The sequence below is a fragment of the Chiloscyllium plagiosum genome, unplaced genomic scaffold, assembly GCF_037043375.1.
Source record: "Chiloscyllium plagiosum isolate Xiang-an unplaced genomic scaffold, Cpla_swu_hap1 HiC_scaffold_5, whole genome shotgun sequence".
NCBI classification, from domain to species: Eukaryota; Metazoa; Chordata; class Chondrichthyes; order Orectolobiformes; family Hemiscylliidae; genus Chiloscyllium; species Chiloscyllium plagiosum.
Genome location: NW_028270143.1, coordinates 59,863,024 through 59,878,629, shown reverse-complemented (window position 1 = coordinate 59,878,629; position 15,606 = coordinate 59,863,024). Strand labels below are relative to the sequence as shown.

The 15,606-nt window shown below is 39.9% G+C and overlaps 1 long non-coding RNA gene across 1 annotated transcript in view; it reads right to left on the bottom strand.

Annotated features, from left to right (window-relative positions):
• Positions 1-14,216: 14,216 nt before the first annotated feature.
• The window catches only part of LOC148149943 (uncharacterized), a 115,236-nt gene continuing 113,846 nt past the window's right edge, over positions 14,217-15,606 (bottom strand). Inside the window, exon 3 of the long non-coding RNA XR_015757112.1 lies at positions 14,217-15,106. This is a non-coding gene — a long non-coding RNA (uncharacterized LOC148149943). The remainder of the gene's footprint in view (positions 15,107-15,606) is intronic.

Below are 15,606 nucleotides of genomic sequence, written 5' to 3'. Positions count from 1 at the left end.
AGTTAGACAAAAAAAACTGCAGATGCTGGAATCCAACATGACAGGCAGAAGGCTAAAAGAACACAGCAAGCCAGGCAGCATCAGGAGGTGGAGAAGTCAATGTTTCTGGTGTAACATGGTCCTGAAGAAGGGTTACACCCAAAAGGTTGACTTCACCTCCTGATGCTATCTAGCTTGCTGTGTTCTTCTAGCCTCCTGCTTGTCTATCTTGGCAAAAATTCAAGAGCAGATGGTACTCCAGCTGATCTGGTTAGTTCAATTTGTTTGAGCTTGCCCAATTAAAAGTCTTGAATTCACCCCTTAAAACTGAATAGATCAACGAGTTTAGGTTCAGCAGAGAAATACCATTAGGCAAGACAAAAATGTTGAGTTAAGCATAATGAAGTAAGACAAAAAAAAGTTGAGCAATAAATAAAAGACAGAAAAGGTTAAGCTCATCAGAATTACAAGACAGTGTCAAACTGAATTCAAATCTTTTCCTTTCTCAAGAGACAAAGCATCTTACGTTTTCAGACTAAATAACATCACATCAGACTCACTGCCTCTGGAAACTGTTAGAACATAGACAGTCCCTGACTAACTGTACTCACTTTTAGACCAACCCAAACTCAATCTGAAGCTAGGCCACATATTATTTTCCCCCAGAATATCTGAAGTACTCAAAAATGCTAAAATACCCTTATTTTGTTGCCCGTTTGGGATTAATTCCCTTTAACACATTGGTAATAATGTGGTGGTGATCAAATAAATTGGCCTTTCCCATCTGCTTTACCATAAAACAAGGAAGCTTTCAGACAACCTTATCTACTCAAATAACAGGCTTCGATTAATTTCTTTGTGTCTGTGACTTTAAGGCCAGAGGCAGCCTGTTCAGAGATGTGTGTTTTAACATCTCTGAACAGGATAATTAAAAACATCTCTGTATTCCATTCTCATAGTCTGTATATTTCTCACAGAGCGCCAAGTTGAATTTCTTGCTAGGCAGTGATGTGTTACCTTTTAAGGGAGATTATTGCTTGCAAAACAATTTATTAATTTTTCAGTTTGTGGCATTCGTATTCAGCTTCCTGTCCAATCAAATGTGGTGAACAAAATAGACTTCAAGCAGTCTCAGTCAAAAATCAGACTGGATCTCTGGCATCCTTAACTCACCACTGGCTGTGAAAGTATCCATGTTGCTCAGCACCAAATAGCACCTCGGGCACAAGCTATGGGCACCCGCTGCACAAAACCCTTGACCAGAGACATTGGCATCTGATATTTGTCAAACCTTCAAGATCTTCATGGTACCTCTCCAATCCTTATGCTGGACATCTAGGATGCAAAGAGATACATTGCAGAGTGTACCAGCAAATAGTATCTTGCAAGGCTATTGCAAGGACACTTTGCATGCAAAAGGAGGCACCCAGCTCATGAATTGACCAGGCTTCCTCTCAGAGCTACTCACTTGCTCCCTTAGTGCCCATTCACTTAGTACTTATCTGTATGCTCGAAGCATTCAGGTTTTGCCTTGCTTTGCCATGCTGTTACTGCAACTTAGCCAGAAAATAAAGGCTCTCTGGACTGCCATATTAAGTTGCTCTTTTTTGCAGACACATAAACAAGCTGCTTGACATGCCTGTCAGTAGGAATATGTCCAGAACTGGAAAATACACATCTTGATGTAAAGCATTCTGAAACATCATTCTCACACCCAGAACATGAGTCAGCTTCCTGTGAGGCAAATGCACTGCATGCTCATTCTATCAAATGACCATGTTGCAAAGTAGATGGGGGACAGTCCTCAGCCAGGCGAGAAGGGCACTGTCCATCAGTGTCACAGTACCATCAGTCATAGGCAAAGTATGCACACAATCCATGGCTTGGCCATAGTGAGTCGTCCTCATGGGCAAGGCATAGTCAGGAGATATGTCTGACTAAAGGTGAGCAAGTGGACAATAGGAGGAGAACAACATGTGTCATTCAAGTATGACAATGGATTCTACAAAATTCAATGAAAACATGAATGATTGCTGCAGATCTGTGACGGAAAGGGGTTTGAATGCAGCACGTACTCCTTCTTCATTCAGCCACTGCAGATCAATCACCAAGTTGGTCCAAGTTCTGTGACTGGAGTGGAGCAGAGTAGAGGACACCTGAAGATGCAGTTGCACTGCTTAGAGTGGTCTAGAGGGAGCCTTCCAGTATGGTCCATACAGTGTTGTACATCATCCTGGCATGCTGGGTTTTACACAACTGTAGCAGGCAATTAGGTGATGTGGTGGGGGGAGGGGGAGCAGACTTCTGAGGGGAAAGATAAGGACATTGAGGAGTGGTGGCTTTCTGTGTGATGATAGAACTCAGCTGTATCAGGTACTACAAGATAGACATAATCTGATTCACACCCAGTTCCAATTGAGCTGGATATAGCAACAATCACACACTGTTGAATAGTCAATGATCATGATTGATAGGTCTACATTGTGGGGGTGAACTGCAGTCTCTATACCTTTTATTTGTGTTCACTTTTGCAGGCTGTCAATACAAGCTCATATTTGGAATTATCCGCTCATTTCCCTGTGTATGACAGTACCCTACTGGACAATGACAAGCTGCAGGTCTCCACTGGGCGCTAGGGCAGAGTCACACTGACTAAGAGAATGTATTCAGGTGGGATGTAGCTAAGGGCAGGTAAATTGTGTGGCCCGGTGGTTAAGCAGTGACTAGGGAGAGGGGGCACAGCGTTCTTGGTGCGAGGGAGTGTCAGCACATATTGGCTGTGTACTGTGAACAGAGCATTGCTGGTGAAGGGCAATGCCAGATTGCCAATGCTTATCTGGCCACATTGCAGCCTTTTTAAAGATGGTGTGGGCACCAGGGATGCAGGTCCTTCAGTGAGGACTCACATCTGTTGACTTCTTCCAGGAACGGTGGGTGGTAAGATGGGGCTTGAAGAAGTTCTGCTCTTCCCTCCAACAGGATTTCTGTTCCAATCTTTTTTCCTGTCCACCAACATTACTTTCACTTTCACTGCTGGTGTTTGACCAGGTACTTGTTAAAACCCGTTTCCACAGCCACATCACATTCCTCGGTGACTGCCTCCAACTCAGCTTTACCGTGTGTGGATTTCAACTTGAGTTTCATCCCCTGTGCTTTGAATCCACCCAGGATCGTAGAGCTCTGAGGAAGGGTCACTCCACCCGAACATTAACTCTGTTTTCTCTTCACAGATGCTGCCAGACCTGTTGAGCTTTTCCAGCAATCTCTATTTTTGTTTCTGATTCACAGCATCTGCACTTCTTTCGCTTTTTATTTTGTCCTGTCTCCCTTGCTGGCCCAAGAAAAACATTTGCGAAAAGGCGCTCATGTTCCGAAATTCCCTCTGTTTTGAAGCAAAATCAAAAACCCAGCATTACTCACAGCATAGGGATGATTCAGGAGTGACAAGTCAGTGGACAGAATTTTGTGGCAGGGATAAATTGACACCATCAAGACTAATAGAAGGAATTGGCCTTGCTCCATCAAGTGACAAGAGTCTGGGTAACATTTTACCAGCACCAGCCAATTATTAGGCCACAACCCGAATCGTTCAATAAGAACAACAGCTTGCGTCCAAACAGAAGGCCAGCAGCTAGTCATCTTTGGCAGCATCACCATTACAATCAGTCACTGCTCTGGCTGCAGAATAAAGGAAAGGGCAGCATAATGCCAAAGCACACTCGAAAAGAAGGCATGATTTAACCTTGCCAGCCTTGGTTACTCATGGTGTTGAGGTGAATCCTTGTCCCACTTGCCGGGCAATAGCCGCAAAGGTGACCGGAGGTATCCATGTCTAACAGAGATTCCTCTGTGGGCTGTGGAGTAACGTAAAGAAGAGCCTCCCTGTGCCCCTTCCAGCAATCCATTGGGATGCTGCCACGATTTACCTGGCAGTCTCCCCACACTGCAGCAAACTGCCTGAAAGTAAGCAAGTTGTCAGTGGAACAGGATGTGGCCCACGATTTGACAGTTAAGTGTGCCGATGTACCATCTGGTGGACGGCCACACTCCTGAGGTTCCTACTTCCCAGCTGCTGCCATAGGACTGGTAAAAACCAGCCCAATGTTGCAAAACTTATTGGAATGCCTGAATGCCTTACATTCATCAGTGCACTTGGACTTATTACACCAAGAGACAAGTGTTATGACTGAAAACACAAAAAAGAAAGCATTCTTTTCTAATAATCAATATTGCAGAAATCTAATGCCTCAGTTAATTTCACTCTGTTTTATCATAATCACTACCTTCCAGTCCTGATCTATGAATCTGAAGCTGCAGGATTGAACAAAAGTAGATCCTTCAGAAGACAGATATTTTTTGCCAGAAATAGACAGACGTGGCAAATAAATGAAACTTTCTCCACAAAATGTAGCAAAAGAGAATATCTGAAGGATAATAAAGAGGCCACATGTTTTATTTTTGATGTAGACAAACAGCATTGAGACTGAGCAATCTAACAAAATGGCATCTAAAGTGACACCATTAAATGTTTCCCTCAGAAGGCTGAAGACTTTTCAAAACAACTTCATGTTCGACAGTTAAAGAAGATGCTGAAAGCTTTAAGTGGAAACAGATTTTACAATGAACCTGACAGAGGAGAGATTGTAGATTGATTGATCCTCACCTCTGACTCAGAAAATTGAATATTGAGATCAAATCTAAAGGCTTCAGCACTCTAGAGACTGCCCACTCTCCTATGGTATCAAATAACTGCTATCTTTCAGATGAAGCATCAAAGTTAATGCCTTGAGTCCTCTTTTGAGTGAGTGCAAAAGTCTGTATGGCATCATTTTGCAGAAGATCAGTGAGGTTGCCCTAGGTAATATTTATCCAGCAAGTAATTTCACTAAAACAGTGTGTCTGCTCATCATAAATTTTCTGTTCATGGGAGGGTGCAATTCAGTTGCCACGTTTCTACTTAGAATGCTGTTACCCTTTGAAAGTGCCTCATAGGCTGGAAAGTGTTTTCAATTGTTCTAAGGTTATGAATTACACATTACTGTTGTCAGGAATTGGCCTAAAATTTCTTTGCCTGTCTTCTGTGAGAGTACGACTGGTGAGGGAAAGGAAAGTGGGGGAGATAGGGGTCTGTGGGTGTTGATGGCACTATCCTGTCATGGAAGAATAGGACAGTTACAATGAACCAGCTGAATATATTCCTATCCTTTATTCAAGTATATAACTTATTTTTAATTTCAGCAAGATCTTCTGAGCAAAACTAGAAATCTCCTTACATGGTAATGCAAAACATTTGCTGCAAAGCAACTAATGTTTTCCCTACCCACCCATGACAGAAGACAGGATTCCTGTAGTAACTCTATTGCAATAAAACTTAAAGTCATTAATTTGAGATTGAAATCTATTCGAGGCAATAACTAACACGATGCTCAAACCTGAAATAGTAACAGCACATAAACCACAAATTTGAAATAAACTCCCTAATTGTACAAATTATCACGACATACTTGAGAGTGATCATTTGGTAAGATTCATCTTACTTTGCACGAGACAAATTCCATACACAGCAATATTGAAGGCAGATGCAATGTTTCACAAAAAAATATTGGTTCAATGGATGGGATGCTGACCAGATGCTTCTTTAATTAAACAAACAAAATATGGAGACTTCTAAAAATAGACCTTATTGCTACCAGACGAATAAATCTTGTCCAAATGTCTGGGAACGTGAGCGAGGAGCCTGGAAAATTGATGCTGTAACAACACTGTGGACAGATTTGCTATTTGTTCATGTCCCAAAACCTATAATCTCAAACTTCATCATTACTGTCCAAGTTTAAACAGAGGCTAAGGAAACCAGCAATAATTGTAACTTATCATGACCCAGAAATTATAAGTGAAAAAATTACAAATCAACACCTAACACAGCTGTATGAAATAACTGACATTTTAACAAAAGTATTAACAGGACAGTTCAAGTGGTTTAACAATTCAAATTACATAGAAAACAAAAGAATGTCTTATGAACATGCAAAAGAGTTTTGCTAATATCTGAAAGGGTGTTCTCTGTGGATTTGTCGCTAATACAGGTCATCATTTTAAAGCTAAAGCAAATGGAATCAGTTTCCTGAATATAAACAATTTTTTTTTAAATTCACAGGTGGGATATGTGTGTCACTGGCTGACCAGCATTTTTGTCTGTCCCTGGTTGCTTTTGAGAAGGTGTTGGTGAGCTGCCTTCTTGAACTTCTCTAGTTCATGTTCATGTCCACCCACAATGTCCTAAGGGAGGGAATTCCAGGATTTTGACCCAGTGACAGTGGAGGCACGGTGATATATTTCCAAGTCGAGATGGTGAGTGGCTTGCAGGGGAACTGGCAAGTGGTGATGTTCCTATGTACCTGCTACCCTTGTCCTTCTAGACAGAAGTGGTTGTGAGTTTGGAATGTGCTGTCTAAGAATCTTTGATGAATTTCTGCAGTGCATTTTGTCGATTGTACACACTGCTGGGCATCTGCAGTAGAGGAATGTTGTGGACATGGGGCCAATTAAGGGGATTGCTTTGTCCTGGACGGTTTTGAACCACCTGAGTGTTGTGCTGGCTGTACCAATCCAGGCAAGTGGGCAGTATTCCATCACAATCCTGACTTGTGCCTTGTCTGGTTTTTGGGAGTTATGAGGTGATGTCTTTGACTTGCTAGCTGGAGCTGGTAGCTTTGTTTGCAGATGTCTCAACACCATATCAGGTAACATCATCAGTCTGCCTCTGGTGAAGCATTGGTGTTCTGTCCTGCTTGCCATTTATGTGTCCTAGTTTGCTGAGGTAGGTGGTATTAATTCCGGTTTTGTTTCTTAGTGGTTGGTATATAGAGTCGATCTCGAAATGTCAGGAGGTGAGTTACCTGTGCAGTATTCCTAACCTCTGACCTGCTCTTGAAGCTGTGTCGAGTCCAGTTGAGTTTCTGGTCAATGGTAACCCCCAGGATGCTGATGGTGGGGGATTCAGTGTTGGTAGATACCGTGGATGTCAAAGGTTGGTGAATAGATTGTCTCCTATTGGAGATGGCCATTGCCTAGCATTTATGTGGCACAAAATGTACTTGCCACTTGTTAGCCCAAGCCTAGATATTGTCCAAATCTTGTTGTATTTGATTATAGACTACTTACCGACAATCAACAATAGTTTCATGGTCATTGAACACAGTCTTAAGTACAGATGTTTTTTACTGAATTCACTTCTGTGTTGGGATTCAAACCCAAGTCCCAGAACATTAGCTGAGTGGATTAATAGTCTAGTGATGATAGCACAAGGCCATCGCCTCCCTGATGGGATCTCATAGTAAAATTAATCTGGGTTTCACAAAGCTACAATCTAGTTGTTTTCGGAAATGTTACATTTTCATGTTTACCCCTTCTCTCCTCACTATCCTACGCCCAAACACTCCTTCAAAGTAACCCCACAGTCTACAAGCACTTCTTTCAGTTTGGTATATTATACTTGCTTCTTGCAATGCAGTCTCCTCTCTGCTGGGGTGATCAAACACAGACTGGATGCCTCCTTTGCAGTGTATGTCTGTTCAGTGCAAGCACGAGCTCCAGTTCTGGTGGCCCATCATTTTAATGATCCACTTTGCTTTCAAATTGACATCATGGTCTGCAGCACCTCTTCTTTTAACTAGGCACTTTTCAGACTCTGCAGCTTTTTCCATACACACACCACCCTCTGCATGAAATTCTTGTCCCTCAGGTCCCTTTTGAATCTTTCCCTTCTCATCTTAAACCTATGCCCTCTAGAGTCATAGTCCTACAGCACAGAGACAGACCTTTTGGCCCAAACTGGTCCATGCTGACCAAAATGTCCATTCACACTAACCCCATTTCCATGCATTTAGCCCATATCATCTCAGCCTTCGGGATGGGACCATTCACCACAGCAGATTCGTCACTGACAATTAGCCACTCCCCTTTGACCATTGAGGATGCTTAGCCACTGCCCATTGGCCACTGAAGACGATTCGCCACCACAAGCAAGTCGTATATTTTGAATATTGGTGGTATATAAAATTGTCATTATATTGGTTAAGGTAATGTTTGCGTTGTTTCAGTAACAACTTATTTTCATTACAGGAGAGTTTTTTTTAAGCTTGTATTTTTGGAACAGGAATTTTTAGTATGGAAACAGAAATTATTAGTAAACGTGGAAATAAGAAGTTTTACCATGATGGTTTTATATATATTTTTGATAAACTATCCAAGAGTGATTCAAGTATTAACTTTTGGCGATGTGAACAAAGGGGCCGATGTACTGGATGGATCCACATATTGTATAGTGTATTTTAGCAAAGAGACTTGATGGGGTTCATCCAATATTGTATATACTTCTACCAAATAAGCAGCATTCAAAGTATGTATGCATGCATGTTTGAAATGGTGAAGTCCTTGGTACCTAATCCCAGACCACAGTATATCCATTGTGACTTTGAGCAGGCAGCTATCAATGCTATGAGAGAATGTTTTCCTGAAGTTAGAATTAACCAATAAAATTTTACCTCCTTTTTTTACCTCTGTATTTTATCTTTTTTTTAATCAATATGTAGTATGTAGTTGTATAAATAAAGGGGACTGAGAAGTATGAAAGAACAGGCGGGAGGGAAAACAATCAGTACATATATATATATATATATATATATATCCAGTGGTGAATAGTCTCCAGAGGTCAAACAACCCCAGTGGAGAAACACTGGTGGCGAATCAGCAGTGGCTAATCATCACCAACCCCTCAGCCTTTTCTATGCAAATTTGTCCAAATGCCTTTTAAATGTTGTTAATGTATCCATCTCAGTCTCCTACGCTCTAAAGAAAAAGGTTCTAGCTTGTCCAACCTCTCCCTATAACTCAGACCCTTGAATCCTGGCAACCTTCTTGCAAGTGTATGGAATGAGCTGCCAGAGGAAGTGTGGGGACTGGTATAATTACAACATTTAAAATGCCTCCGGATGGATATATGAACAGAAAGGGTTTAGAGAGATATGAGCCAAATGCTGGCAAATAGGACTAGATTTATTTAGGATATCTGGTCAGCATGGACAAGTTGGACCGAAGGGTCTGGTTCTGTGCTGTAAAGCTCTATGACTCCATAATATTAATGTGCCTCATTCAAAATTAGATTTCCTCTTTTGCACACTTTAATCACTTGAGTATTAAGAATTGTTTCACTCATCATGTTTTAACACACTCTACTATAGTTCTGTCTGAAATATTTAAGTACTGAAATCTAGATTTAATTTTAAACATTGAAAATTATATAAACTGTGGTTTCACAGTCATGAAAGACAGAAGAAATTACTTCCTCTATCGAATTTTAGATTGCTGATGCTGAGAAGACATTCCTTAGATGTCATAGCTGTTTTTTATATTAATGCAAAAGTGTATTTATGCCGAAGAAACCACATTTTAATACTGTGGTTTATCTATAAATCGGCAGATCCGGGATGCTGTAGCTGACCATCTGGTCACAGAATCTGGCCGAAAATGTTTCTGGCTGAGAAAGTGAGCTTGGCAGCTCTGTTGTTTATTTTACAGTTAGGACAACTGCCATAGAGTTCATGCACAAGTCTGATAAGACACACATTAGCACTGGCAGAGTTAGCATCTGGCAATACCAGCGCAGTTACCTGCTCCCTCTACTCTTCTGTCCTCTGTATGGCTTCTCGGTCCCTCTGGATACCAGATGTCTCTCCTTCTTTGCCCTCTTCATCAACAGCACTGGAAAACCTGTGTGCCTGGCCAATCAATTTTCTCTCCTGCCCAGGTTAAACTCAACTCACAAAGGAGTCCTAATATCAGGTCCAGCTACAGCCAGAGAGTGGTGAAGTTATGGACTTCATTGCCACAGAAGGCTGTGGAGGTCAGGTCTTTGAGTATAATTAAGACTGAGATGGATAGTTCTTGAGTATCAGGGGATCAAGGGTGATCGGGAGAAAATGGGAGAATGGAGTTGAGAAACTTATCAGCCAAAATTGAATGATGGAGCAGACTCGATGGGTTGAATAGCCTAATTTTCATTCCTATGTCTTATGGTCTTATGCTGTTATGGTCTCAATGCTCCTGCCATTTAAACAATGAGGCTTTGCTTCAGCTAATTATAACAAATAACTGTTTTGAGTTATGTGGAGCTAATCAGCAAAGTAGTCAATGGTTGCTGGACAAAAATGAAAATCAAGATAATGAGGATACAGCTCCAGGATGTCACATTTCTGCTGTACATTAAACAAGTGTGGAATAGTTTCTCGTGTACGCAGTTTGAAAATTTCTCTGTCATCCCTACAATCGTTGACCTGCCAATAAAAGATGGACCAAAGAGAATAAAATGGGAGGGCAGATATGAAAATGGAGGGAAGGCTAAAATCAAATCAGCTATGATCTTATTGAATAGAGGAGCAGGGTCAAGAAGTCAAATTTTGTGCTCCTGCTTCAAAATCTCATAATCCTATATCATATTCTCTCAAATGGGAACGACAACATACAGCATGGCCATCAGCAGTGGGGATTGTGCATAAAGACTTTAATGTAATAATGTTTAAAGAATTTAATCAACCCAGAGAACAAAAATCAAAAGTAAGTTTATCACTTGAAGACGACAAAACCATCAGCCAGCAACTGGAAGCCCATAAACTGAGAGAAGCTGTCAATACCACTCATTGGATTAGCACCAGAGTAATTGCAGCACATCAGAAGATAACCTGCATCTTAGAGATGGCAAAGGAACAGGGAAAAAAAAAACACTGTAGGCTAGGAAAAGGGTAATAACTATTCACACTGGGAAATTACAAAGGCCTGAATGAAGAACAATCTTTGGGAGATGTTTGAAACTCCGTGATTAAAGATACAAACTTCTATGGCCAGGAAATCTTTAAAATTATGGCATAAAAGACCAGGTTGGGAAGAATAAGAGTGAAAAGGAGAAGTTACCCTCCAAAACATGCATCATTGCCATAAGAACCAAGTACTGGGAGGTATGGCTACAGTGCACGTGGCAAGGGACAGTTATATGGAGGTCATTGTATTGAAAAATATTTAAGGCAATACATTTAAGGCAACTAAAGAATATTTTAAAAGATTTTGAAAATATAGTCTAATGGAAGAAAATTATGGAAGATAATGGATTAAAGTAAAAGATTGTGATAAGATCAGGACATTCATTGTCTCAAGTGAAATTTTGACAGGAAGGTTTATTAATGATGCAGCCACAGAAGTTTAGTTTAACAATTGTACAAAGAGATGTGTATTGTGGTTTAGACTGGGAAAGGTGGAGAAAAATCTGTTTTGCCAATGAAGAAGTGGAAAGCCTCCATTTTAACTGTTGAAGATGAGGAAGCCTTCAGTTAAGAGGGCACTATCATTTTGCTAGTTTAAAATATTGAGCAAACTCTGAGCAACTTAACAAATTTTGAAACTTTCGAAGCAAAAAAGAATATTGCCAAAATATAAAATTAAAGCTCAATGAGAAAGAAATAATAAAGGTAAGGTACATTTGCCATAGTCCCAGAGGAGAAAGTGAGGTCTGCATATGCTGGAGATCAGAGCTGAAAATGTGTTGCTGGAAAAGCGCAGCAGGTCAGGCAGCATCCAGGGAACAGGAGAATCGACGTTTCGGGCATAAGCCCTTCTTCAGGAATCCTGAAGAAGGGCTTATGCCCAAAACATCGATTCTCCTGTTCCCTGGATGCTGCCTGACCTGCTGCGCTTTTCCAGCAACACATTTTCAGCATAGTCCCAGAGGACCATAGAGCTGCTCTCTCTCCTTGCCATGTTCCTCTTTGTGGAACATACCACCAGCAATTCATCCGACCGCAGAATTTAATGTAATTTTACTTTTGCGGAAATATTCTAAAACAATACATGTCTGAGATCTGATTAGCTCTGAGTTTGACTACTTGCACCATCTTCCCAAAGACAATATCTCAATTAGTTTTAGATTTTATTCTCAGTCAGGTGACAATATATTTGCATTTTATACTTTGCTGTCTAAAGTATTGTATTTTAAAAGCATTTTCTGCATTACAACTTTTAAAAAACTTATATTAATGAATTTCAAAACAACCTGTTCAGAAATGTTAATACACACTCTGGCACAGGTGGGACTTGAACCTAAGATCCCTGACTCAGAAGTAGGAACACGACTGCTTTGCCACAGGCATCTCCTGAAAGGGCACCCACTTCTTCATCTAAAAACGATGAGACATCATCAGATTAGGTGGAGATTAACACAACTTCAATGGTAACTCTCTCAAAACCATTACCTCATACAACAATTGAATGAAAAAATTAAAGTCATATATTTGATAAATTAATCAAGTAAGTGGACATTTGTTAACAATAGGTGAGACATTAGTTAAGGCCACACCCATTTTATGATGCCAAGCAAATGGCAAAGCAATTAACATGGTGAGTAGATCACATTGCACTTTCAGTCTCAAAATCTGCTATTCACCACATTGTCATGTACAAAGGATAAAAGTATGCAAATAAAGGATAACACAGTTCTTTTGCACTTAGCAAAAGCTGGTCTACTCTAGCCACCAAAAAGGTAAATTACTTAAAAATACTTAGCTAACCGTGGAGCTAAAAAGTAATCAGAAGTGGTAATTCTGCCACAAATTCAACCCCTCCACAGTATCATGAAGGTGCTTCTATGATCAAAATTTTTTGAGGAGTTGATTTTAAAAGTTTATGAGAATTGTTTTATTTTAGAAACAGAGGAGATACATAGACTTCTTACTTAATAACAGTTTACTGGAAGGATACTTCAAACTTTTTCTTCAAGTATACAAAATGGAAGAGATAATTAAGCTAAATGAACAAACAGAACTTTATGGACTATGAAATCCCTTGGACTAGTTTACAGCAAAGTAACATGGCTGAGTTTATGACTGTCTCAATTTTTGTTCCTATTTTCGGATATTATTTTGAAAATAACATTGGAATATTGTCTGCAAAGAAAGAAATCAGCTGGGCAGAAGTGAGGACTGCAGATGCTGGAGATCAGAGTCAAGATTAGAGTGGTGCTGGAAAAGCACAGCAGGTCAGGCATCATCCGAGGAACAGGACAATTGACTTTTCAGGCCTGAAACATCGATTTTCCTGCTCCTCGAATGCTGCCTGACCTGCTGTACTTTTCCAGCACCACACTAATCTTGACAAAGAAAGAAAGCACCCAATTCACCTCTTCCCTTTTAGAGTCTAGTATAAGAATGGAAAACCTAATGCAATAATTCTCCTATGAAACATCTGGCAGGTGTCTTCCCAATATCTCCTGAATGAATTGCCTCTAGAAAAGAGGCATGTGGCAAACATACATGTCTAGTGACATCTATCTGACATATAGCAGGGCTCCAGACCGAAGGTATTTGAAATGTTTAATATCTTATCCTTTTCTATTTGACAATTCATAATTACTTAAGCAAAATGTATTTTTCATAAAAATTGATCTTTGAAGAGAAATTTTCTTTACTTTTTTTAAACTAGCATGGATGCATATGTGTGTGCAAGTGTGCCAGATTATTTAGAAAGGTTAAAATTTGTATTTTCATATTGCAAACAGTGTTAATCATTTTTGCACCTTTTATGAGTAAACCTTGTTTTTAAAATAAATCATTAATTCTGTTGTTTATTAAAGAAACCTGGGTAGCAGTTTTTTTTCGTATTTTGAAACTGAAATGAGTAAAGTATATAAAATGGTCATATCAATAATTTGGTAAAACATTTTAATAGTATGTTCTGACTGGTGGAATAGTGGAACGAGAGAAGGACAGTGATCTTCAACTTCAGTTGTAACTCTAGTACCTTAGTCCCTCCCAATTGCCTTATTCTTTCCAAATCAACACACTATTTCCTGATCAGCTTATACTCACTAAATATTTCCTGCTTCTGAATCATCTCTCCATAAATAGGCTAAATCTCTTTTAATTGATTCCCTCATCCCAATCAATTGCACCTGACAAGCTTCCTCTTCCCAATTATCTCATTTTTCTAATCACCTCACCCTCTCCTTAATCCCTCAGCCCACTTGTGATTCCCTATTCCTTCCCAGTCCAACCGTATTCCTTCACAGCGACTTGCTTTTCTAATCACCTCAAATATTTCCCAATAACTTTAACCCTGTCACCTCTTTCCTCCGAATCCCCCTATTTCTTTCCATTCACCCATCTTTTTCAATTGCTGTTCCCAATAGTTTTGCCCTCTCTTTAACCATGCCCCCCTCAATTCCTGGACCCCCAATTCCTCCTGCATCTTGATTTCTCCCCTGTTTATGAATGCCTCCACTCTGCGAGAACATCCCCTCTCCCTGATTTGACCCCCATCATTCCTGGATTTAACTGAAGGCTGTTCATAGTAAGGATTTTATAGTAGGCCCATGATACAAATATAAATCAACTGCAGTTGTTCAGCATGCACATCATTTGGATGAATCCCAAGACCTGGTACTGGGAGCATCTCAACCTTAGGGGATGTGTATGAACCAATTCTAGACAATAAACCCTGAGATGACTCACTTTTGGAGCATTTATTTGCTCCCTCATGTATTTTGATCTGTTATTGGAACGATTAAAAATGTACCTACAAAGTGCTAGGAAAAATGCCATTGTAATTTTTAAACAAAGAAGTCATGCCAAATTTTGCAGCTTAGCTATCTAATTAAGATTCACTCCTGGTCAAATTGGTATTGTTGGTTGTACTGACAAAAAGATCATCATAAACTTAGACAATGACCTAGAAGCAGTTTAAGTGCCCACTCTGTAGACAGATGTCAAAGAACAGAACAAAACAGATGAAAGTAAAGATTTAAGAATACGTTAGCTGATGTTTTTATGCTTCACTTTAGAAATGATTTGCCAGCAGTGACAGCTCCATGTGTAGGTTTGCAGGCAGGGAGATCCATTCAATTCTGCAGATGTCTTTTCCGCTGCCTTCCATTCAACCCCAGCTTGACAGTGATATTACAGATAGTGGATGAGGCCAAGTGCTTTGTGATCACTTCCTGTGAGTTTTTTGACTGCTTCTCATACTGTCTGATAACCTTAGAGGGAAAATAGATAGTGCTGGAGAAACTCAACGGGTCTGGAAGCATCTGTCGAGAAAAAAAAAACAGAATTAATTCTTTTTCTGAAGAGTCACATGAGACTCAAAATGGTAACTGTTTCTGTCATGGATGCTGCCAGAGCTATTGAGTTTCTCTAGTTTCTTTTTCTGTGTGCATTTCAGATTTCCTGAACCTGCAGTATTTAGCTTTTAATTAACCTTAAATTAGTACTTTTCCAAGATGCAGCTCAGACTTAATTTGATCTCTGGTGATAAATCTTTAATAAGTTATAAAATTTTACCTTGTCCCTCAATTTCAAATGATTTGAGCAAGCAGTGATAAATGAATACAGTGGTACATATTTGCTAATATCTGTAATGCAAACCAGATTTTCCTTGGACCTTTTGTTCATTTTGTAATAAAGGTCATGGCTTTGGAAGCAAATATTCCACATCTATAACTAGATAGCAGGTGACTCTAGCCTGTTTTTCTTCTTGATGTGAGATTGCAAATACCTCTTACACAATGCCAAACTTCCACTGCAGACA